At 39.9% G+C, this 25,022-nt stretch overlaps 1 long non-coding RNA gene across 2 annotated transcripts in view; it reads left to right on the plus strand.

The window, feature by feature from the left end:
• Nucleotides 1-22,996, plus strand: part of LOC123329381 — a 78,121-nt gene extending 55,125 nt beyond the window's left edge. The window contains exons 2-9 of one of the 2 annotated variants that reach the window (XR_006640035.1): nt 4,930-5,040; nt 6,598-6,716; nt 12,034-12,077; nt 12,521-12,609; nt 12,809-12,909; nt 21,618-21,682; nt 22,076-22,250; nt 22,944-22,996. This is a non-coding gene — a long non-coding RNA (uncharacterized LOC123329381). The remainder of the gene's footprint in view (nt 1-4,929; nt 5,041-6,597; nt 6,717-12,033; nt 12,078-12,520; nt 12,610-12,808; nt 12,910-21,617; nt 21,683-22,075; nt 22,251-22,943) is intronic. The other variant, XR_006640036.1, reaches the window with a different exon arrangement.
• Nucleotides 22,997-25,022: the final 2,026 nt, after the last annotated feature.

A 25,022-nucleotide genomic window follows, 5' to 3' on the forward strand; every position in this document is an offset into this window, starting at 1 on the left:
TTTTCTGGCAGGACTATTTCACTGTATACATCCATTGAGAGGCACTTAGTGTCTAGTCTAGCTCTCTTTTTGTGATGTTACTGTGATCATTGCTTAGATTCTCTTCTTCTTTAGGATTTTTAAAGAGAAGATATTCCAACTTTATCATTTCTTTTGTCTTCAACTTGAATACTCTTTCGAAGGGAAACTTCCAGTATCAGCTCACTGGTTAGCTTGAGTGCAATTTGATTTGCAAAGAGAGGATGAATGCTTGATTTTTTCTTTCTTTTTACTTATAATACAGTTTTCAAAAATAATTAATTGGTCCCCCACCATCCCTCAAAGATGACTAATTAATTTTTCTTGTCACTACGAAGTCATCAGTTTAAACAAATGATACATTTAAATCTATATTGCAATTATGATCCTTCTTGATGTTCAGATTGTCCCATCTGTGGCTAATGAGAATCTGTACAAATAAGTTTCTGAGTACCTTGTTATGACTCTGGTACTCTTGGGCTGGATTTAAAACAATGGCTTCTCGGGCTTCATCTGTTTTATGTATTCTTCAGCTCAATAGGACTTAATTTTGCCCAGATGTTACCCATGAACACAGACATCAATGACCAGGGCCACTATTGCCACTGATCTCTGAAGTGAAAGGGCAGGGGGGACTCTCTTAAGGCAATGTTGGGAGGAGCTTTCTTCTAACTAAGCATCTCTCTGCTGCATAAACACCACACACACACACACACACACACACACACACGTCACATGCTACACGGCACACCAGTTCAAGGTAAGTTTCAATCTGGCTTGGAGTTCTTCATGGTTTGTTGGTTCTCTCTAACTTCTGTAGATTCTCCAGGTTTGATTTTGATCCAGTAGCTTATCCTAGTTCACCATCATGGCAGGAAGCCGAAGCCCCCTCATCCTACTTTTAAGCTAAGTTTTTCAGTTAACAACATTTGAAAATCTAATCATAAGCAGCCTCTTAAACATTATCTCTTAAATATTCTATGAAATGGTCTCAGAAACCACATCAGTCTTAAGTTTCTTGGTTTGGGGAGTAATGTACTCAGACTTCTGTAAAGTCATCAAGATCTTGAGAACAATAATATTTCTAGAAGTTTATAAAAAGGCAAAAAGGAAGATACCAAAATTAGAGCTAAAGGAGCCTTTGAAACACCAGTTTATTTAAGCGAATCAATTATGTTGTTCAGTCACTAAGTCTTGTCTGACTCTTTGCAACCCCATGGATTGCAGCTCACCAGGCTTTCCCATCCTCCACTGTCTTGTGGAGTTTGTTCAAAGTCATGTCCATCGAGTCAGTGATGCCATTCAACCATCTCATCCTTTGTTGCCCCTTTCTCCTCCTGCCCTCAATCTTCCCCAGCATCAGGGTCTTTTCCACTGAGTCAACTCTTCTCATTAGGTGGCCAAAGTATTGGAGCTTCAGCTTTAGCATCAACCCTTCCAATGAATATTCAAGATTGATTTCCTTTAGGATTGACTGGTTTGATTTCCTTGAAGTCCAAGGGACTCTCAAGCATCTTCTCTAGCACCACAGTTTGAATGCATCAGTTCTTCAGCACTCAGAATTCTTTATGGTCCAACTCTCGCATCCATACATTAAGCAGGGGGAAAGAGACAAATTTGAAAATTGTTCTACCTTAAGTTTAGGGATGAAAGTATTATTCTTCCCTCCAAGCAGCTAATTATACTGCACCAAACATTATCATGAGTTAATTGATAACTTTTCTCTGACCTTCAAGGATCAGCAATTTTAAGAAAATATAGGGATATATGTATAGAAAAGGGAGTATCTTTAATTCCCCTTTTAAAAGGAGCAGATTCATTTATAGGAGTATTTATTTTTCTGATTATAAAAATGGCAAATGTTTTTTGAAGGAAATACAGAATATTATATAAAGAAAAAAATGTAATTTCAACCACCATAGAAAATCATTGTTATTCATCATGATAGCATTTTTCTCTAGTACCTTCCAATCTTTAAAAATGTGTATGTATGAATTATGCAATTGACAGTTGAACAAAATTGGCTTAAAATGCAGGATCCACTAATAGGCAGATTTTTTTTCAATAAATACATAGTTGGCCCTCCGTAGTTCAGGGTTTTGCATCCTTGGATTAAACCAACTGAGACTGGAAATATCTGTCTGCCATGTGTTGAATCCTAGAATGAGAAACCTGCAGATGCAGAGGGCTGATTGCATTCATTGTACTACGCCCTTTTATGTAAGCAAGAATCCTGCATTTTGGTGTACATACAGCTTCTGGAACCAATCTCCCTCAGATACTGAAGGGCAACTGTATCCTTATATATGTATGTGCAAATGGTGTTCATGTCTTCCCAGGTTGTTCAGTGGTAAAGAATCCGCCTGCCAAGGCAGGAGGCAAAGGTTCAATCCCTGGGTTAGGAAGATCCCCTGGAGAAGGAAATGGCAACCCGCTCCAGTATTCTTGCCTGGGAAATCCAATGAACAGAGTAGTCTGGTGGGCTAGTCCATCAGTTCAGTTTAGTTCAGTTGCTCAGTCGTGTCTGACTCTTTGCGACCCCATGAATTGCAGCACGCCAGGCCTCCCTGTCCATCACCAACTCCCGAAGTTCACTCAAACTCATGTCCATCGAGTCGGTGATGCCATCCAGCCATCTCATCCTCTGTCGTCCCCTTTTCCTCCTGCCCCCAATCCTTCCCAGCATCAGAGTCTTTTCCAATGAGTCAACTCTTCGCATGAGGTGGCTAAAGTATTGGAGTTTCAGCTTCAGCATCAGTCCTTCCAAAGAACACCCAGGACTGATCTCCTTTAGGATGGACTGGTTGGATCTCCTTGCAGTCCAAGGGACTGTCAAGAGTCTTTTCCAACACCACAGTTCAAAAGCATCAATTCTTCGGCGTTCAGCTCCATGGGGGCTCGCAAAAGAGTCAGATATGATTTAGCAACTAAACAATGGTGTGCATATGTGTGTATATTTATTTAGGTGCCTTAAAAGAACTGATGACACATGATTCATACAGTTTTATGTTACACAGTGGTTAGGGTGTATGGATTTAATTTCTAGCTATACCGTTCATCTACAGTGGGATCTTGAGCAAGTCACTTAATCTCTCCAATATCTTACTGCTGCTGCTGCTGCTGCTGCTGCTAAGTCACTTCAGTCGTGTCCAACTCTGTGTGACCCCATAGATGGCAGCCCACCAGGCTCTGCCGTCCCTGGGATTCTCCAGGCAAGCACACTGGAGTGGGTTGCCATTTCCTTCTCCAATGTGTGAAAGTGGAAAGTGAAAAGTTAAAGTGAAGTCACTCAGTCGTGTCTGACTCTTAGCGACCCCATGGACTGCAGCCTACCAGGCTCCTCCGTCCATGGGATTTTCCAGGCAAGAGTACTGGAGTGGGGTGCCGTTGCCTTCTCCACCAATATCTTACTACAGTTTTATATTTTCTATCTAGAATTTACTATATTATATATTGCAAATTAAAGATAAAGCCATATTTTACTACATATTTAGCTAAATTCCCTAATATCCATTATTAAACAATGCATACCTTTCTAATTTATCTGTGATTCTTCTTTTATCATAATAATATACATAAATTCTTATGTATATGCTAAACCTTGTTTTAGATTGGTCTGTTTACTTGCTCCATCTATTGAATCAGTATATCCTTGTTTAAATCAGCTATATATTTTAATATCTAGTATGGCAAGTTTCCCCATTTTGTTATTTTCAAAATGTCATTAATTTTTTCTCATTAATTATTCTAGAAGTAGAACAGCAGGAACATTTTGTCACAAAACCTCTCAGTTATAATAATTAGTATCTTCATAGCATTAACATTTAGCCTCTCAGTTTTAGGTTAGAATATATTCTAGGTGCTTCCTGTGCAATGTGTTTTTTCCTTTCAAAAACCAGTTCAGACAGATAAAATTATAGCCTTTTTTTTGTCAAGAATCCAAAATTCAGGGAAATAAGTAGCTTGTTCAAGGTCATAACACTACTAAGTAGCAGAATTAGATTCCAAATCCAGATTATTTCTCTTCTAAAATGCTAAGATGCCATCACTGACTCAATGGACATGAGTCTGAGCAAACTCTAGAACATAGTAAAGGACAGGGAATCCTGGCGTGCTGCAGTCCATGGGGTCGTAAAGAGTCAGACACAACTGAGTGATTGAACAAGAAGATAGATGTTACAATCTTCCTTGTACTGCTTCACACTATCCTTTTCTACTGGTAAAATAAATAATTGCTCTATTAACTTACTTTGTAAGATATGTTTAAAAAGGAAAGTCACACTAAAAAAAAAAAAAAAAAAATAGCTGAAGGAAGGACTGATAGGAAAGGAAGTATCCAGGAATGGGTCATCTGAGGTCAAGGTCAGGACCAACTAATGCTGGCCATCTCAAGGGCAGACAGCATGCACATTAAGTATATCCAGCTGTCGCCATGCTCAGCACCCTGCTCTGTATTCAATGGCCCTTGTCTCTTTCTCCCCAGTTCCACATATATACGATCAGTTTGACTAAAAAATATCATGGTAAACAAACACAATGACCACTGAAGAATAAATAAAAATAATAAGCATGATCATTTCATCAGCCATATCATGTGGTAAGTCTTCATCTGATTACTTTTTCTTGTCCTTATTTCTCTCACTTTACACTGAGGAAACTGAGCCTCGGAGAGATTAATTCATTTACCCAAAAGAGTGTACAGCTGCTATGTTGTAGAAATGGAATCCACACCAATGTCTGACTTTGTCCTACCACCTTAGCATGGTAAGATTGGAAGAAAACAGTGAGGTTATCAACTGTCAGCAAGGTTGTTAAGACATAGCTGACTCGTCAACTTATTTTGAAACACCTAAGGTCACAGGTAGTGACAAAAAACAAGCTAAATAATGACTCTTCTTCTACTGTTTACAGGCAAAACAAAGGCCAAACGCAGAGGAGTTCTTGCTCAATAAACGGGAAGTAACAAATGAAGGAATCTGGAAGCAGAGTGAACAGCTAGCTGAATGGTGCCTTTGTCCACAAGTAGGAAGTGATCTTTTCTTGTATTCTCAAGTGGAACTTACCTTTCATCGCCTTAGGACACTTTTTTCCCATGATGTAAACTCTAGAAAACCTAGAGCTGACCAGCATAAACTGTATTTTAGTTTCCTAAATGAATACCAAAGTTAGACAAGAGTCAAGGTGGCAGGAAAGATACTACTCAAGCTGATTACAAGTATACATATTTTCTGTGAACCCAGAAATAATTGCTCCACAGCTCTTCCCCATTAGATTGCAGCATCCTTGAGAGCAGCAGTAATAATAGTTAACAGTTATCATGTTGTATTTTCAAAAGATAGGCTATCATTTTGAATCTTCAAAATAACTCTGGGTCATCAAATGTATTGTCATGGAAGTTTTGGAACTGTTATATTTGCAGTACAGAGAATTCAAAGCAAGTCACACAGGTGGTGAATGACAGAGGTTGGCTTAGTAGTGAGTGAGTTGTAGGACATGCTGGGGTCTCAGTGACTCAGTAGAAAAGTAAGAAAGAGAAGGAAACTGGGACTGGGCCGTTACTAGCCTGGCTACTGTTTGGGAGAAGGTTGGCTCTTGGCAAAGTGAGACAATTACTAATGTCAATATAATTTAGATTATTTTTTTCTTCAATAAAACATTTATTAAACCTTCTGATGTTCTTCTGACCAGTGACTAGCTAGTATCTTCAATGTAGTGGACGCAAGATAAATGCTTGATGAACGTATCAATTCGAATCCTTGCAATGTGAACGTTACATCCTGGTAAAGTCTATGTAGCAATGTTGCTACATCTGGTCTTCAGGTGAACCATGTCTGGCTTCAGCACTGCTGAACCAGTAGTAGAACATATGAAGGATTTTCCTTTTAGAAAGATTTTGCATATACAAGATTAAGTGTTAGGAAAGGAATTGGTACAAATGCCGAGCTGAGAATATACTATTATACATTGGCAATTAGGAAATTGGAGAAAGAAAGAGTTAAAAAAAAATCAACTTAATGGCTTTCCAAAGTTGAAGAGCAAAAGAGAAGTAGCTGAAGAACATAAACATGTTGAATATACAAGAGAAAGAAAAAGCAAGATTTAACAGTATATTAGTTTGTTGTGGCTGCTGTAACAAGTACCAGACTGGGTGGTTTAACAATAGAAACTCATTCTCACAGTTTTAGAGACTAGGATTCAAAATAAAGGTGTCCACAGGGCTGGGTTCCCCATGAAGCCCTTACAGAAGAACTTTTCCAAGCTGCTTCTAGCTTCTGATGGTTGCTCGCATTCTTGACCCTTGGCTTATAGATGTATCACGCCAATCTCTGCCTCTATTGTCACCTAGGTTTTGATATTTTGCTGTAACAGCTCTAAGATATTCACACAGACTTTGGTACTGAGAAATGGGGCACTACTGTTGGAAATCATTTAAAATGTGAAGTGGCTTTGGGATTGGGTAATGGGTAGAATCTGGAGAATTTTTGAATATTGAATATTGAATTTTTGAATATTGAATAAGAATATTCTGTCCTATTCTGTCTCACCACTGCATTTTGGAAGCAAGTCTCTATTTTCTAGTTTCACAGGTCAACAGGTGAGGAAGAAATTCACCCTCAAAACTGCAGCAACACCAACTCCTTTCTGGGTTTCCAGCTACCCTGTCCTACAGATTTCAGACCTGCAGCCTCTTCAGTCATGTGAGATAATTCCTTTAAAAAAATGTATATGTTGGAGTAGGAAATGGCAACCCACTCCAGTATACTTGCCAGGAAAATCCTCTGGACAGAGGAGCCTGACGGGCTTCTACAGGGCTACAGTCCATGGGGCCATAAAGAATTGGGACATGACTTAGCAACTAGACAACAACAAATGTAAAACCCAACCCACCCTGTTCCCCCAACATCCCAGTTTGCCCTCCCACCCCTTCTTATCTTTAGTTAATATTCCCAGGGTTCAGCCTGGCTAGAGTTGGAGGCCAGACATAACTTTTGGAAGTAGGGTGGTCTCTGGACCATCTGCAGCAAAGGGCTGGGGGTGGCTGTGTGGCTCCACCCAGACCCTGCCCCTTCCCCAAGTTAGAAAAGACATCCCTGGTGTCTACTGGGAGAGCAGTGCAGTGCTTTGGAACAGGGCAAGCTGGGCCTGGCTGGCCTGGCCATTCCAGAGACCTAGCCCCTGCATCGCCTGGGGCTGGGAGGTCCCAGGAGGGCTGCCGCATGCCCCCACTCCTCTATCCAGAGGCAGGGGTTTACATAGTTTCTGAGTGCCTCCCTTTCCCTGCGGGAGTGCGTGGGCTGCAGTACACTCAGAAGGTGGCCTCTCACTCCATGCCAGTCCCCCAAAGCAGGCTGGGAGAAGGGGTAGCTGGATGGACCAGACTAGTTTCCCAGACGACTGGGAGGTAGCACCAATTAAAAAAAAAAAAAAAAAGGTATGTGTGTGTATGTGTAATTGTGTGTGTATATGTACATATATACAACCTCTCAATATGCTTCATACCTACATTAGCTTCATACTTAAATTGTTAGCTCACTAAACAGAGTTATAATTGATCATTCAGTAGGTTTGATTTCTTTAAAGCTTTAGGAATACAGATACACATGTTAATTGCTAGCATGAAAAATGTTTCTGTAAGAGTCTTGAAAAAAATAAATATAAAGGTTAATTGTACCTAATTAAAGCTTTAGCAATATAGCCTGTTATATGTTTACTTGGTCTGATTATAAGGCAGTTGGTTGGCTATATTGGCCATATATATCTAGAAAATAAGATATAGGTGCTTAGTTCAGGGTTTCAATAAATATTTAAATATAAATATTAATCAATGAAGTTGATAATTGTTTTCTATTGATGATGAATAATGCAGTGAGTTGTTTCCATACTTCCCTCTGTGTTTCTTCTCTCCTTAAAAAACTTACAAATCTTTTCTAAATGCCTAGTAAATACAAGCTGTGATCGAAGAGTCCATGTCATATCAAGGGACATATACATGTAAATATATTAAGCTTGTTAATATTATGCATGAAAAAATGAAAGTGAAGTCACTCAGTGGTTTCCAACTCTTTGTGACCAAATGGACTGTAGCCTACCAGGCTTCTCCGTCCATGGGATTTTCCAGACAAGAATACTGGAGTGGGTTGCCATTGCCTTCTCCAGGGGATCTTCCTGACCCAGGGATCGCACTCAGGTCTCCCGCATTGCGGGCAGATGCTTTACCCTCTGAGCCACCAGGAAAGCCCCAATACACCTATTATACTGCTGCTAAATCACTTCAGTCGTGTCCGACTCTGTGCGACCCCATAGTCGGCAGCCCACCAGGCTCCCCCGTCCCTGGGATTCTCCAGGCAAGAACACTGGAGTGGGTTGCCATTTCCTTCTCCAATGTGTGAAAGTGAAAGTGAAGTCGCTCAGTCGTGTCCGACTCTCAGCAACCCCATGGACTGCAGCCTACCAGGCTCCTCCATCCGTGGGATTTTCCAGGCAAGAGTACTGGAGTGGGCTGCCATTGCCTTCTCTAATACACCTCTTATACCGACACATTATTCTCTTCAAGCTGATTTCAGGGTTCCACTGAAAAGTTTAAAAATTAAAGCTCAACCCAGCACTGATATATTACTAAAGAAAAAAAAAGCAAAACTTGATTTTTGGAACTATAGACTGAATATATTATGTACATTGAAAATATATGTGGCATATATATATAATTCCCCAGGTATATCTTTATATGTTCTACTCACCTGCATTCTTTTATTCCTATTTTCACCTCACGTTTGACAAAGGGATGGGGTGTGCTGCATCAAAAGTCAAATTAAGAGAAATGAACAGTAGCTATTGTCAGGTGTGCAGCGCAGCTTATGACTTAATAGTTCACTGTACTTGAAGTTGTGTGAAACGAGACCCCAGTATTCTCATACCCAGTGGTCATAGCTTACTGTGTACTATCAGAAAATCTGATGTTAAAGTTACTAAGAAGAGGGGACTTCTACCAGTATCTTTGGTTGTCAGACAACTTTAATGAAAATAATTGTGATTTTATACATGTGAAGTCAAAAGGAAGTCAAATATGCATGCATTTCTCATCTACGGTGCCTGATTTGAGAAGACATAGCCATGTCCGCTTGGTTGTCTTCTCTGTTCGTTCTCATTTCAGTTCTAGGTTTGAACAGCTCTGTGGGTTGAACGGGAATTTCTCTGTTGGCTCAGTTTCTAGGGTGTTCCCTGAGGTCACCCAGCAAGGGCTGCTGCCTCAGCATCTCCAGTGAGCTTCAAGAGTTGGTAGCCTGCAGCTTCCTAGTAGCTGTTTTATTTCCCCCCCTTCAAGTATTCTTTGTCTGACTTCACAGAAACCTACCCTAAGAATACAAAGCTTTTATTTCAGATGAAAACTTAGGGGGACACTTTCACAGCTTTTGGGCTTCCCTTGTGGCTCAGTTGGTAAAGAATCCACCTGCAATGTGAAAGACCTGAGTTCGATCCCTGGGTTAGAAAGATGCCCTGGAGAAGGGAAAGGCTACCCACTCCAGAATTCTGGCCTGGAGAATTCCATGGACTGTATAGTCCATGGGGATGCAAAGAGTTGGACACGACTGAGCGACTTTCACTTCACAGTTTTCAGCAGCAGCTACATCTCTGGAAGCTCTCTCTCTCTCTCTTTTTTGGCTGTGCTATGGCATCATGTGGGATCTTAGTTCCCCCACTAGGGATCGGATTTGCACCTTCTGCATTGGAAGCATGGAGTCCTAACTATTGAACCACCAGGGAAGTCCTATGTGAGCTCGCTTTACTTCTGATTATCCTGCTTCACAAATGCCAGCTCTCCTCATGATCACTTACTTTAACATCTATCTTCTTTTTTCTAATTTTTAAATTTGAAATATAGCTGATTTACAATCCTGTGTTAGTTTCAGGTGTACAGCAAAGTGATTCAATTATATGTATATGTGTGTATGTATATATATTCAGGTATATGTACTCAGTTATATGTATATGTGTCAGTTTTTTGTGAAAACAAAAAGTGAAAGTGAAAGTCGCTCAGTCGTGTCCTACTCTTTGCAACCCCAAGGACTATACAGTCCATGGAATTCTCCAGGCCAGAATACTGGAGTGGGTAGCCTTTCTCTTCTCCATACATATAACATTCAGTTATATGTGTGTGTATATACATACATGACTGAGTGACTAAGCACATGTCAGTCATGTCTTTGCAACCCCATGGACTGTAGCCCACCAGGTGCCTCTGTCCATGGAATTCTGCAGGCAAGAGTATTGGAGTGGGTTGCCATCCCCTTCTCCAGGGGATCTTCCCAACTCAGGGATTGAACCTGGGTCTCCTGTACTGCAGGCAGATTCTTTTATATATACATATATATGTATATATTCTCTTTTAGATTTTTTCCTTTATATGTTAGAATAAGATACTGAGTAGAGTTCCCTGTGGTATACACTACATCCTGTTGGTTATCTAGTTAATATATAGCAGTATATATTTTAATCTCAAAACTCCTAATTTATCGCCCCCCCTTCCACAATCACCTTTGAGAACCATCAGTTTGTTTTCTTTGTCTCTGAGTCTTTCTGTTTTGTAGATAAGTTTGCTTATATCATTTGTTTAGATTCCTCATGTGAGTGACATCATATTGTATTTGTCTGTCTCTGCGCATTCGTCTTCTGAGTCAGCATGCTTTGTTAATGGTCCTCCATCTGTGCAGACACCTGGAAGTGTCCCCCGGAGAGAAAGACTTCATGATCCAAGGGCCCCCTTTCCTTGAGTTCATTCTCTTAAGAATCATAAACCTGCACTGCCAGTCTTCCAACATCTAAATAGCATCTAGCTATTTTGAATACTTTCTTCACTTATATAATTGTTTTGGCAAAAGGTTGAGCCATATTTAATATGTTCTGTCATAGCCGGAAGTAGGATTCTCTAAGAACATATTTTATGTTTGTTTCTTGCCTTAGGAATAACTGGAACATCCGGATTATATAAATTCAAACTCCAAATAATTTAATTTACCTCCTACAGGATGTCTGTCTTGTCTTCTCCCTGTGTTAACTGGCATATTGCTTCTAGATCACCCTTTCACTGAATGTATAAACCTTTTATCAAGGGAGGTCTGTTTTTTCATTAGTTGATGAGGGCTAAAACCTAAATCCCTCGATTACAGAGTCTGGATTTCCCTTCCGTAATAGTCACAGTTTCATCACATTGCTCTGATTACAGTGCCTCGAATAAACAAGCAGTTAGTTCTATTTTACGGTATACTGATTAGCCCACTCATGGAGTAATGTTTGTTTTGATTGTTCCTTATTAAGAGGAAGATACACTATCTTCAGTTACCAAGAAGCAGATTCTAAAATGAGGACTAATGTGAAAGTGATTTATTAAGGAAGGGCTCTGAGAAGATGGATGAGGAAGATTTCTTGGAAGCAGGACAGGGAGGGAGAGGACGCTGAGCAGGAGGTACTTTAAACCTCAATTTTACCTGGCTCTACAGGGAAACTCTCAAGTGAGAGACCTCAGAGTTATCCAGAATTGAGACAACTTTGTCACTGAACTGGATTTTCAAACTTCCCATCTGTGATTTCCTGGCCAAAAGCCTTGAGGATGAGCAATGAATTCCCAGATGCACGGGTTTTCACCTGTCCACAAGAGTCTCCTGCAGCCCAAGGACATTCCTCTAAGAAATAGACCAGACAAAGCATACCCAAACACAGGGAGGGGACCACCACCCGAGTAAAAAGGGGTGCACAAGCCATGCTATTATATGTGACTGACTGAGTGATAGGGTATTTATCCAAGATGCTACAATATTCCAAGGGAGGGAAAAATAGAGTCTTTAAATAGTATCTTGTGAAAAGGTATTCAATCTGGTCTATGTGGTCTCAAGAAGGTAAACTAAAATTTCTGGATGAAAGGAACCTCTGAAAGGTTAAAACTTCTCAAAACGTTTTAGCAGAATTCCCTGTAGATGCCACAGTGGGGGTGGAAACATCTTTATATTCTTACTCTTATAGGTGTCAAGATCCTCCCCCCAGCACATCATACCAATAGAAGCAAGGTAAGGTGTGATTACCAAAACTTCCAAATTGTAAGCAAGTTAGACAATCAAGCTTTCAGACTTGATCTCTGAAGATATTTTAAGAAAAAGGGCATATATCCTAGTAACTGCAAACCGTCAAACTTCTACAAAATTACACATTTATTAAAATAATGCATTCTGCTATCAGTTTCTTATTTTCCCTGCGTCACCATTCAACATCTATTCAAACTTCTGAAATGGTTTAGGTCCATGATAATTTGGAGCTAGAAAAATGAATAGGAAAGGAAAAAGAAAAAAAACTCAGTTCTATACTTTCCTGCTTTCTTGTTTGCAGCACTATGAAATAAGTAAAGGGAATCACATAAAATCTTAGGAGAAGGAGGCCACTACCCAATCTGGGGACCTTCTGAGAACTTGCATTTTTTTCACTTCTCTCTTTCCACTGTTGTTTTTTTTAATAGCTTTGTATACTTGTGAGCCTGTAGGCATAAACATTTTAAGTGTGGAGGACGGGCCTCTAAAAGAAGACTTGAGGGACTTCTGGCAAAATGTAAGTAAAGAAAAATCCCCTCACTCATCAAAACCACCAAGTACCACCACTCTGAGGAGAATTTGCCTTTGAGAATTAGGCAAATGGGGTGGTCAGAAATTGAGAGAGAGGGACAACCATTTTCTGTTTCTAATGGTCCATGTCCAATCCTTCAAACTGAGGCTTTATCAAAATAAAATTTCTTTTTTTTTTTTTATAGAGAGCAGAAAATCCTCACTCGCAGGAGCTATTTAAAGTCTCTGGCCTTGCATTGAAACTGCGGATTTGGCAGGAGCAGGTTTCAGCTGGATTTTCTGGGCAGTAAGTAATGCAGCAGCAAATTTACTCTTTTTAATATAATGGCAACCATCGTTGGAAGGAAAGCGAATGACTGTAGGCGGTGCCAAATTTTAAATGAAAAATCTAACTATAGCTGTTCCCTGCTCTCGCTGGGAGACCGCTGAATGATTGTGCAGGAAGCCAGGGTGAAGGGTGACCTCAGCCTGCCTGCTTTGGAGACTAACTCACAGGGTAGCTGAGGTCAGCTCGCCCCACACTTGGCCCCTGGGGAGGATTTGCAGTCGTGTGACAATGGGAGCAGCCTGGAATTGAAAAGCAACTTAGCTCCGTTGAACCCATGTAGAGCTGGTATCCAGCAAGGGAGGTTTCCTCTTTGATCTCTGAGCCCTTGAGCTGAGACATGAGAAAGAATCAGAGTTATAAAATAAGAACCCAACTTACTGTGTAAGCTAGCCAACGAGTCTCTGGGGCCTTTCTGGATTCTGTACAGGGCCTGATGGAGCCAAGGAGACATCATGGTGTACATTTGTCCTTATGTAAGTGAGGGGGAAAGACTTTTCATTGGAAAAGACTGATGCTGGGAAGGATTGGGGGCAGGAGGAGAAGGGGACGACAGAGGATGAGATGGCTGGATGGCATCACTGACCCAATGGACGTGAGTCTGGGTGAACTCCGGGAGTTGATGATGGACAGGGAGGCCTGGCATGCTGCAATTCATGGGGTCGCAAAGAGTCGAACCCAACTGCGCGACTGAACTAACTAACTAAATCAGGGGAAGCACCTACTTAAGCTGTTTACTTATAGTGATTTTGCTTTTCACTCTATTTTTCTATCCCTTGACCTTCCATTCCACCTTAAAAAATGAATTGCTTTATGAAAGCAGACTTTGTGAATAATGATGTTAAGTCTCAGGGAATGACTCTCTACCAATCTAAAAGTAGATATTTGGAGTAGAGGGTACAGTCTTGAGCTAAACTGGAATTAAGTTATATCAGAGTGTGTTTGATAGAGTGATTTTCACTCTAGGGCAACTTAACCCTCGTTCATCACCCTGGACCAAGTTGGAAGATGGCTAACTTATGCAGGATGAGTTCCCAGATGTCATTAAGAGAATCACTGGGGAGAAAGGATATCTTCCTAGACAGGTTTTTAATGCAGAAAAAAATGTCCTCTTCTGGAAAAATAAAGTGCCACAAAGGATATCTATTAGTACGGAAGATAAACGAGCACCAGGATTTAAGGCAGGAAGGAAGAGTTTAATGCTACTGTTTTGTACAAAAACAGTCCGGTTTATGATCAGTTCTGCAACTGCCCTGATCTACAAAGCTGCTTATGTGTGACCCTTGAAGGAAAAGACACTGTCAGCTGCCAGTCTTTTGGTTGAACAACAAGAAGTGCTGGACAACAAGAACCCTTTTTTCTGGATTGTTTCTATCTATGGTCCTTTCCATCTGTTTTCCCTGGACAATGCCCGTAGTCATGCAGAACTTTATGAGCTCAACACTGAAGGGGTCAAAGTGGTCTGTTCATTCTCAAACACAATGTCTCTAAAGCAGCCACTAGATTAGGGAGTCACAGGACCTTTGAGGCTCATTCCACATGATATTGTAAAAGGATCATCAACACTATGGAAGAGAACTCCAATAGAACATCATGAAGGTCTGGAAGGATCACACCATCAAAGGTGTCATCATTGTTATGGAAAAAGCTGTGAACAGCGACAAGCCCAAAACAGTAAATTCTTGCCGTGTCCAGATGTTGCGTATGGCTTCAAAGAATTTATAACAGAGGCAATCAAGAAAATCGAGAAAGAGACTGAATATAACCAAAAAATATGAGGGTGTTGGTGAGGGTTTTAGATATGAATCTTCAAGAAATTCAGGAGTGAATAGACACCACACCAGAAATTAATAGAAGATGACCTGATAGAAATGAGTGCTTCCAAACCAGTGTAGGCGATGAGGAAAAGGACATAGAAGAAGCAGTGCCAGAGAACAAATAGATATCCTACAGTCTGGCAGAAGAGTTTCAACTGTTCAAGACTGCTTTAGACTTCTTTTACAACAGGGACCCTTCTATGATATGGACACTGAAGCTAAAGCAAATGGTGGAAGAAAGATTAGTAACGTGTAGAAGCATCTGAAAAGAAATACAAAAGCAATAGAGTCAGACAGAGATTATGATAGATTTCCGTGAAATGACAGGAAGTGTGCCTGTCTCTCCTGTCTCCCCTTCCACCTCCTCCTCCTCTCCCACCTCTGTGACCCCTGACTCAGCAAGACCAATGTCTCCTCTTTCTCTTCCTCAAACTACTCAACGTGAAGATGATAAGTATGAAGATCTTGAAGATGATCCTCTTGATTTAATAGTAAACAATCATCATACCATACAGATAATATTAATAAACATATCTGCTGTGTATGTGTGTGAGAGGCATTGTTTGAAAATCTAGTGACTGTACAGCAAGCACTGTATGAGAGGTTTCTGTGTCATTATCATCATGACCTAAATATTTATCGTGTACGACATCATGTGCAAGACTTGTACAGGATAGTCTGTCCTCATATAGGCTTAAGATGAGAGATATTTAATGCAAAATTAATAATGTATTAGTTTTGCTACTATTTCATAACTTTTGCTTTCAGTGAATCACCTTACCAAACAGTAGTGGTCTCTTAACTTTTTTGGCACCAGGGACCGCTTTTGTAGAAGACAATTTTTCCATGGACTGGAGTGGGAAGGACGGTTTCGGGATGATTCAAGAACATTACATTTGTTGTGCACTTTATTTCTATTGTTATTACATCAGTTCCACCTCAGATCATCTAGAATTAGATCCTGTAGGTTGGGGGCCCCTGCCATACAGTATGCTTGTCTCTCTCATAATTTAAGAAATTTCATATCAGCCTAGCATCACAAGTGGCTTAAAAAAAAAAAAAGTACCAATGTTTACAGTACTGTCTTATGACTATGATACTGTATGCCCAAAACATTTTATAATGATTTGTTCAGGGTATAGGCTAGCTTACCATGAAGCAACACACTAGACTAACATAAAGCAATCATTTTGCTGTTGCTTCGTTATCAGGCCATGGATCCTTATACCTTTGAATAAATATAAATTTCTTTTTCACATATCTTTGTTTTTGATGTCTAATGTTAGTAATATGTGTAACATCTAGTGTATCATGTGAGATAATATTGATGTAAGTACTGACAGTCAATTCATCTTATAAACAAATGATATAAATTTATCATATTGATAAATACAGTGCAGAACTGTACGTGTATTTTCCCTTATGATTTTCTTGATACACTTTCTTTTCTCTAGGTCTCTTTATTGTAAAAATATATATGGCATATAATACATATGCCATACAAAATATGTGTTAATTGACTTTTTATGTCATCAGTAAGGCTTCAAGTTAATAGCTGGCTATTAGTAGTTAAGTTATTGAGGTGTCAGAAGTTTTTGACTGTACCTCTAACCCCCACATTGTTCAACAGTCAACTGTACTATTTATACATTGCAGTAGTAGTTTTCTAAAAACCTGAGTGCCAGCTAAGCAAAACTGAAAGCAACATGAACTCTTAAAAAACCCCTGTTAAGGATACTATAGTTTGATCTCATCTATGCATTTTTCTACCAAAAAAAAAAAAAAAATGCTGTTCTTTAAGAAGCACTTCACATGGTTATCTCATTTAAACTTCACAGCAGCTCTATGGAGCAGATATGATTAGCTGCACTTTAGAGTTAGGTAGCTTAGACTTTTCAAAGTTAAGAAGTATGTCCAAGACCACAGAATCAATATGTAGAAAGACTAAAATTCAGCTCCCATTTGACTCTGTGGCTCACAGACTTGATCAAGGTGCCAGGCAACACACCATTAGGACTGCCATGTTGATCATAAGGCCATGAGGATGAAAACAAAAAGCCAGCTTTGGAAGGCAGCAAAATAGAAAGAAAGAAAGGACCTGGATCTTTTATAATATCAGTGATACATAGAACCCTGGAGCTATCTACTTCCAGACATCTTCCTAAGGGAACAGTAAGTATTGTTCTTTTTTCCTTTCCAAGTAAAGTTCCAAGTGCACCATGCAGTAAGTGTTGTCAAGAGCACATACCCGTGCAGCTCAAACCCTGATCCAGATGCAGAACATTATCATCCCTGCAGAAATTTCCTTTATGCCTCCTCCCAGTCAACCTCTATACCATCCTACCTAACCAGGCAATCGCTGCTGTGATTTTTTTTTAATGCACCATAAATGAACATTGCTTGTTCCAGAACCCATATAAATGGAATCCTACAATATGTAGTCTTGGATAAGTCTTGTTTCACTCAACCTGTAATGGGAGTAGTTTGTTGCTTTTATTGTTGAGTGTTTCTTAGAAGAAAAGCTATGACAAACATAGTATGTTAAAAAGCAGAGACATTACTTTCCTGACAAAGGTCCGTATAGTAAAAGCTATGTTTTTTTCCAGTAGTCTTATATGGAGTAGGCAATGGCACCCTACTCCAGTACTCTTGCCTGGAAAATCTCATGGATGGAGGAGCCTGGTAGGCTGCAGTCCATGGGGTCGCTAAGAGTCGGACACGACTGAGTGACTTCACTTTCATTTTTCACTTTCATGCATTGGAGAAGGAAATAGCAATCCACTCCAGTATTCTTGCCTGGAGAATCCCAGGGACAGAGGAACCTAGTGGGCTGCCGTCTAAGAGGTCGCACAGAGTTGGACACAACTGAAGCAACTTAGTAGCAGTAGCAGCATATATAGATGTGAGAGTTGGAACATAAAGAAGGATGAGCGCTGAAGAATTGATGCTTTCAAACTGTGGTGCTGGAGAAGACTCTTGAGAGTCCCTTGGACTGCAAGGAGATCAAACCAGTCAATCCTAAAGGAAATCAACCCTGAATATTCATTGGAAGGACTGATGCTGAAGCTGAAGCTGTAATACTTTGGCTACCTGATGGGAAGAGCTGGCTCATTAGAAAAAACTTGATTCTGGAAAGGATTAAAGGCAGGAGAAGGGGATGACAGAGGACAAGATGGTTGGATGGCATCACTGACTCACTGGACCTGAGTTTGAACAAACTCCAGGAGGTGGTGAAGGACAGGGAAACTTGGCATGCTGAAGTCCATGGGGGTTGCAAAGAGTGGGGCACACTGAGCGACTGAACAACAACAAATTCCATTATACAGGGCTTCCCAAAGCACAGTTGTAAAGAATCTACCTGCTGATGCAGAAGATACAGGAGATATGGGTTTGGTCTCTTGGTAGGGAAGATCTCCTGGAGGAGGAAATGGCAATTCACTCCAGTATTCTTACCTGGAAAACTCCACGGACAGAGCAACCTGGCAGGCTATAGTCCACAGTATTGCAAAGAGTCAGATATGACTGAGCATAAGCACAAGTCCATTTTACATGGTTTGTTTAATTTGCCTATTGAAAAACCTTAGACCGTTTCTGATAGTCAGAAACTATCAGACATTCAGTCATGTCTGACTCTTTGTGACCCCATGGATTATAGCCTGCCAGGCTCCTCTGTCCATGGAATTCTCCAGGCAAGAATACTGGAGTGGGTGCTGTTTCCTTCTCCAGGGAATCTTCCCAACCCATGGATCAAACATGGCTCTCCTGCATTTCAGGCAGATTCTTCACCATCTGAGTCACCAGGGAAGCCTACTATCAAGAGACATTTCTAAGTATAAAGACAGGTCAACTTAAAAAGTATCAGCAGATACATGTTTGACTTTATCTTATAATCTATAGGCAATACATTAGAATATGTAATGAATCCACATACTTTTTCCAAAGGAATACCTGAGACAGAAATAGCAATAAATTTAAAAATGACAATCATCAATCAGATGAAATAATTTAGATGAAGCTTGTCTCTCTTGAAGTACGTAGTCAGGAAGTAGTCAGGCAAGTAATCAGGAAGAAAATACAATGTGGTTTTACGAAAACTTTGTATGAAAAATTATGTTCAGTTCTGTGTTGCTGAACATAGTTCTGTTTTTGCCACATAAATCCTCTACATCAAATTACTGTCTGAATGCTTTATTAAAACTCCACTTCTGGCCTTTGTTTTGGAATCTATTATTTTCATTGCCACCTCCTGATCGCTGTCCTCTGAAGCTTCCTTTTTCCCACTGCAGTCTGACACCTTGGTTACCCTCACCCTGTTCCCTGAAGCCTCAGTTGCCTTTCTGCAAGCTTGGGTTATTATCTGGTGGGGGTGGGGGTTGCTGGGCACAATAATATTCTTGTGTAAGTCTTTTTTGTGGACATACATTTTTATTTCTATAGAAATTATTACTAGGATAATTCCAGTGCTCAGTTTTATAAGGGTTGGCCAGATCATGTTACAAAGTGGCTGTACATTTTACGCAGTAGACATGTAGGAGTGACTGGTTTTTCCACGTGATCGCCCACATTTAGCATTTAGTTTTGTCAGTTTTAGTTCTGGTGAGTGGACAGTGGTATCTCATTATGGTTTTACTTCACATTTCCCTGGTGACTAATAAAGTTGAACATTGTTATAAAGCTACCATAATCAAGACAGCATGGCATTGGTGAAATTAATGATTAATTAATCAATGAAGCAGAATAGAAGACCTAGAAATAGGCATACCCAAATATTATCAATTGATTTGTAACAATGGCAGAAAGGCAATCAATGGAGAAAGGAAAGTCTTTTCAACAAATAGTGGTGAACAGTTGGATATTCATGTGCAAATTAATGACTTTGTATCCATAGCTTGCAACATACACAAAAATAAACTCAAAACGGATTATAGCTCTAAGTATAAAATCTAAAACTATTAACCTTCTAGAACAAAGTGAAGGAGAAAATCATTATTAGTTTTAGGCAGAATTTTTTTGATATAAACATGATCCATTGAAGAAAAAAATGAATTGGATTTTATGAAATTTAAAATGTTTGTTCTACAGAACTCACTATTGAGAGAATGAAAAGGCAAGCTATAGACTGAAAGAAAGTATTTGCAAATTATACTTCTGAAAAAAAAATTTCTATTCAAGATACATTGCTGCTGCTGCTGCTGCTAAGTCACTTCAGTCGTGTCCGACTCTGTGCGACCCCATAGACGGCAGCCCACCAGGCTCCCCCGTCCCTGGGATTCTCCAGGCAAGAGCACTGGAGTGGGTTGCCATTTCCTCCTCCAATGCATGAAAGTGAAAAGTGAAAGTGAAGTCACTCAGTCAGGTCTGACTCTTAGCGACCCCATGGACTGCAGCCTACTGGGCTCCTCCGTCCATGGGATTTTCCAGCAAGAGTACTGGAGTGGGGTGCCATTGCCTTAAGATCTCCTAAAACTCAGCAATAAAATGAACGGTCCAATTAAAACTTAGTAGAAAAAAAAAAAAAAAAACTTAGAAAGATCTGAATAGACTCTTCATCAAAGCAAATACAGAGGGCAAACTGACATATGAAAAGATGCTCAACATCATTAGTCATTAGGGGAGTAAAACCACAGAATGATACTACTGCACATCTATTAGAATGGCTAAAAAATTAAATATCAAACACCGCCAAGGATGCAAAGTGACTAGAAGTCATTACAGTGCTAGTAGGAGTACAAAAGACAAAAAAGGGCAAAATAGTGCTACTAGGAATATAGCCACATTGTGGAATACAGTATAGCATGTTTGTTTTAGTTTTTGCTATGAAGTTAAACATACACTTATGATATGACCCACCAGTTCTCCTTCTGGGCATTTACTAAAGTGAAAAATGAAAATCTCACACAAAAATCTGTATGTGAATGTTTATAGAAGATAATTTGCACTCACAAAATTTAGAAATACCATGGATATTATTCAATTGGTGAATGCATAAACAAACTGGCACATGCATTAAAAAAAAATAGACTAATCTAAGTGCATTTTGCCAAGCATAAGAAACCAGACTCAAGAGGCTGCATAGAATATGATACCATTTATTGCCAATGGGCTTCTCTGGTGGCTAAGTGGTAAAGATTCTGTCTGTAAATGTAGGAGACATGGGTTTAATCTCTGGGTTGGAAAGATACCCTGAAGGAAGAAATGCCAACCCACTTCAGTATTCTTGTCTGGGAAATCTCATGGACAAAGGAGCCTGGCGGGCTACAGTCCATGGGGTCACAAAAAGAGTCAGATAGGACTTAGCAAATTGTTGTTTATTGCCAATATATGTGCCATTCTTAAAAAAAAAAAAAAAAAAAAAAAGCAGAACTGTTAGGAAGAAAATCAAGCCAGAGGTTAACAGGGATAGAAAGTGAAGAATTTGGTTGACTACAAAGGAAGCATATGGGAATTTTTAGGGAAATGGAACTATTTTGTACTGTGATATTATGGTAGGTATACAACTCTGTGCATGTGTCAAATCCTATAGAACTGTCCATCACAAATAGCAAATTTCTTAAAAATCTTTATAAACCAACAACAATGTATGGGGAAACCTCAGTAAATACAACCTATAATTAATGAACTTAGTTGCACTAAAAGTAATAATGTCACTACACAGAATGGAAAATCATATTTTGATTGGATAATGTAAGACAAAAGACTGAAAGAACCCATACACAAATATTGTATTCTAGATAGAAGGTTGGTTCTCACAGAACTATAGGTTACCAATCCTGAAAATACTTTATGTTAGATTTAGAAAATAAGTATATGGTAGATATTGAGAGCTGATTTTTTTTTTTTTTTTTTTTTTAGCTTTTAGACAAAGAAGTTACAAATGATGCAAGAAATTGGGGTGGAAAAGCTAGAATGAACCCAAGGTATTTAATTAAATTCACAAGTATCAATATGAATGCATGTTTTTATTTTGTTTTTGTTTTATGCATTTGTGTATATGTATGTGTGTTCATATGGATAGATAAATGAGATAAATGTAGATGTGTATGTAGGCATGAGAGATAGACAGACAGACAGATCCAAGCTCCTTTGTCCACTGAGAATGCCTAGAAACAATGAAACCTTACTAATAATTAATCCATCTAGCATCTATATGATGAATTCTAAATACCATTCTCAAGTAAATAAATAAAAGGAATTAAACTAGTTTTAGACATGAAAGTTCAGTGAAACACATGATCCTGGCACAGAAAAAGCCTCTGTGGAAAAGTGGTTGATTCCTGGCTGATTCCTGGTCACTACTAATGTCTCCTGAGCAGCAGCGTCTGACGGTTGATCTCGGGTCTCTTCAGCTGATGCGGGCTTGCTCCGGGCAGAAAACAAGATGGCTCACTGCCTGCTCTCTCGCGGTCCTGAGGAGATAGTCACAGTGCTGCCTCACTCCCAGTATAAGACCTGAGAGGCAGCAGGAATTTGCTTAATGGTCCAGGTGTAAGTAATGAAAAAGTCTCTATTCTCTTCTTATGCATCTTATCTCTGACCAAAGACAACATGTTGAAAAGCTAGGAAGATGTAGTAAACGGAAATTAATTGTAACTTTGTTCAGTTGCTCAGTTGTGTCCGACTCTCTGTGACCCCATGGACTGCAGCACACCAGGCTTCCCTATACAATATTTTGGAGAAGGCACTGGCACCCCACTCCAGTACTGTTGCCTGGAAAATCCCACGGACGGAGGAGCCTGGTGGGCTGCAGTCCATGGGGTCCCTGGGAGTCGGACACGACTGAGGGACTTCACTTTCACTTTTCACTGTCATGCATTGGAGAAGGAAATGGCGACCCGCTCTAGTGTTCTTGCCTGGAGAGTCCCAGGGACGGGGGAGCCTGGTGGGCTGCTGTCTATGGGGTCGCACAGAGTCGGACACGACTGAAGTGACTTAGCAGCAGCATACAATATTTATGAAAATTGATATCGATAAGCTTCTATTGTATTGCGCTATTCTCAGGGTCTTTTTTCAGTACACATGAAAAATGTTTAAGTTCATGCTTGGCCCTGGTCCCTCCACACCAAGCTTCAGTTTTTACACGTCGGAGTTCTCAGGAGCATCGCCTACAGACAAGTGGACAAAGAGCCTTCTGCCCCCCGAAAGTCCTAATCACCTGTGTCTTTACTCCCCTCCTCACAGACACCGCTCCCTCGGTGGCTCAGAGGGTAAAACACCTGCCCGCAATGCGGGAGACCTGGGTTCGATCCCTGGGTAGGGAAGTTCCCCTGCAGAAGGACATGGCAACCCACTCCAGTATTCTTGCGTGGAGAATCCCGTGGATGGAGGAGCCTGGTCGGCTAGAATCCATGGGGTTGCAAAGAGTCGGACACGACTGAGCAACTTCACTTCACTTCACTTCACTTCACTGACACACGCCTGATGACTGCTGTTTCTCAAGCATTCATGCTTAAAACTCATTGCTGGATGAATTACTTCAGGGGAACCTTCATGAATTTTTGATCACCTTAAAAAAAAACAAAACTAGTACAAAGCAATGTTAAAACATTATTTTTTAAAAAAATAAAGCAAGCACACACTTCCAATTTACAATGAAAAGATTTTTATTTTTATATATTCAATGTTGATTTGTGCCCAGAGGCAATCATAATGTTATATGGTTCTAATCATTGGTGTAGAAGGAATTTTATGGTCTTTTTTTTCACTTAAGCAGATCATGAACATTTTCCCTATACTGCCTAGTCTTCATAATTACAGTTTTTAAGAGCGGCATAATATTCCATCTAGTGGGTAGAGCATAGTGTATTAAACCATATTCCCAGTGTAGGTCTTTTAAGTTGCTTTAATTATTTTTTTATTATGAAGAGCATTGCAATAAAATTAGCCATTTGTGGACCACTTTTGTTCTTTCAGGGGGTTTTCTCAAGGTACATTTCCTTCTTCCCACAAATTTCCTCCATATCACAGATGTCTGGGCTACAGACTCTTGGATAGACTACTGCTTCCTTATTCACTCAATGATCCTATTTGTCTTGATTCCCGGAAATAACAGAGGTATATATGACCTGCAAGGAATTTATAAGACAGTGGGAGAGACAAACTTATAAAAGATCATTGTACTTCCCTTAAGTTTTATGGTGGAAAGAGGCACAAAGTGTTTTGGAAAAGAAAGTGAGGATGGTGCTAACCAAGAATGAGGAGGTCAGGGGAGGGTCCTAGTGAACCAGAATATCAAAACATAAAGAGGGATGGAAAAGGGAAATGATGGAAGATAGAAGATGTGGAAGAATAAAAAACTGCCCTCTAGGCAGAAAGGAGAAGATGAAGGAAATGATGGAGAAATAGCATGTAAATTGTTGCTGTTGTTCAGTCGCTAAGCCATGTCTGACTCTGCGACCCCATGAATTGCAGTGTGCCAGGCTTCTCTGTCCATCACTATCTACCTGAGTTTGCTAAAACTCATGTCCACTGAGTCAGTGATGCCATCCAACTGTCTCATCCTCTGTCGTCCCCTTCTCCTCTTGCCCTCAATTTTTCCAACATCAGGGTCTTTTCCAGTGAGTCAGCTCTTGGCATCAAGTGGCCAAAGTATTAGGGCTTCAGCTTCAGCATCAGTCCTAACATGTACCATACCTTAAGTAAATCATGGTGACAGAAGCATAAAGGGTGAAACATAGAGTTGTAGTAGTAGAGGTTATCAGAGAAAATGTTGTCAAGATCTTAGGGGGCGAAGGTACCTGCACTCCTGAAGAGTGCTGCATGATACAGTACATCTAGCCACACGTGGTCAATCAAATTTAAATTAATTAAAATTAAATTAAAATTTCAGTTCTTCCATCACATTTCAAGAGCATTTAGCCACACTAACTAGTATTTAGAGTATAGAACATTTCTACCATTGCAGAAAGTTTTCTTGGATATCACTGCCAGTGGCAATGGAAGTGTACATAAAAAGTTGTTAAAAGTTGTTTTAAATATTTTGCCTGAGGAGAGGCAGAAAAGAGAAATTTTCAAAAATGCAAGTATTTATTTGTAGTTGCATATATCACTTGCTGGAAAAAAAAAAAAAGTGCCGTATTTTAGTTTTGCTAAATTCTGCATTTCCAGAAAGATGGATACCTGAGCCAATGAGGAATAAAGCCCTGTTTCCTTGGGAAAAAACTTGGTGGTGTCAATGCAAGGAAGAGAATAAGCTTCTTCCACTTAAAGGGCAATTAATTCTTTCCATGGACTTGGCGATACAGAAGGCAACTTAGTCAA

Source organism: Bubalus bubalis, chromosome 15 (assembly GCF_019923935.1).
Source record: "Bubalus bubalis isolate 160015118507 breed Murrah chromosome 15, NDDB_SH_1, whole genome shotgun sequence".
NCBI classification, from domain to species: Eukaryota; Metazoa; Chordata; class Mammalia; order Artiodactyla; family Bovidae; genus Bubalus; species Bubalus bubalis.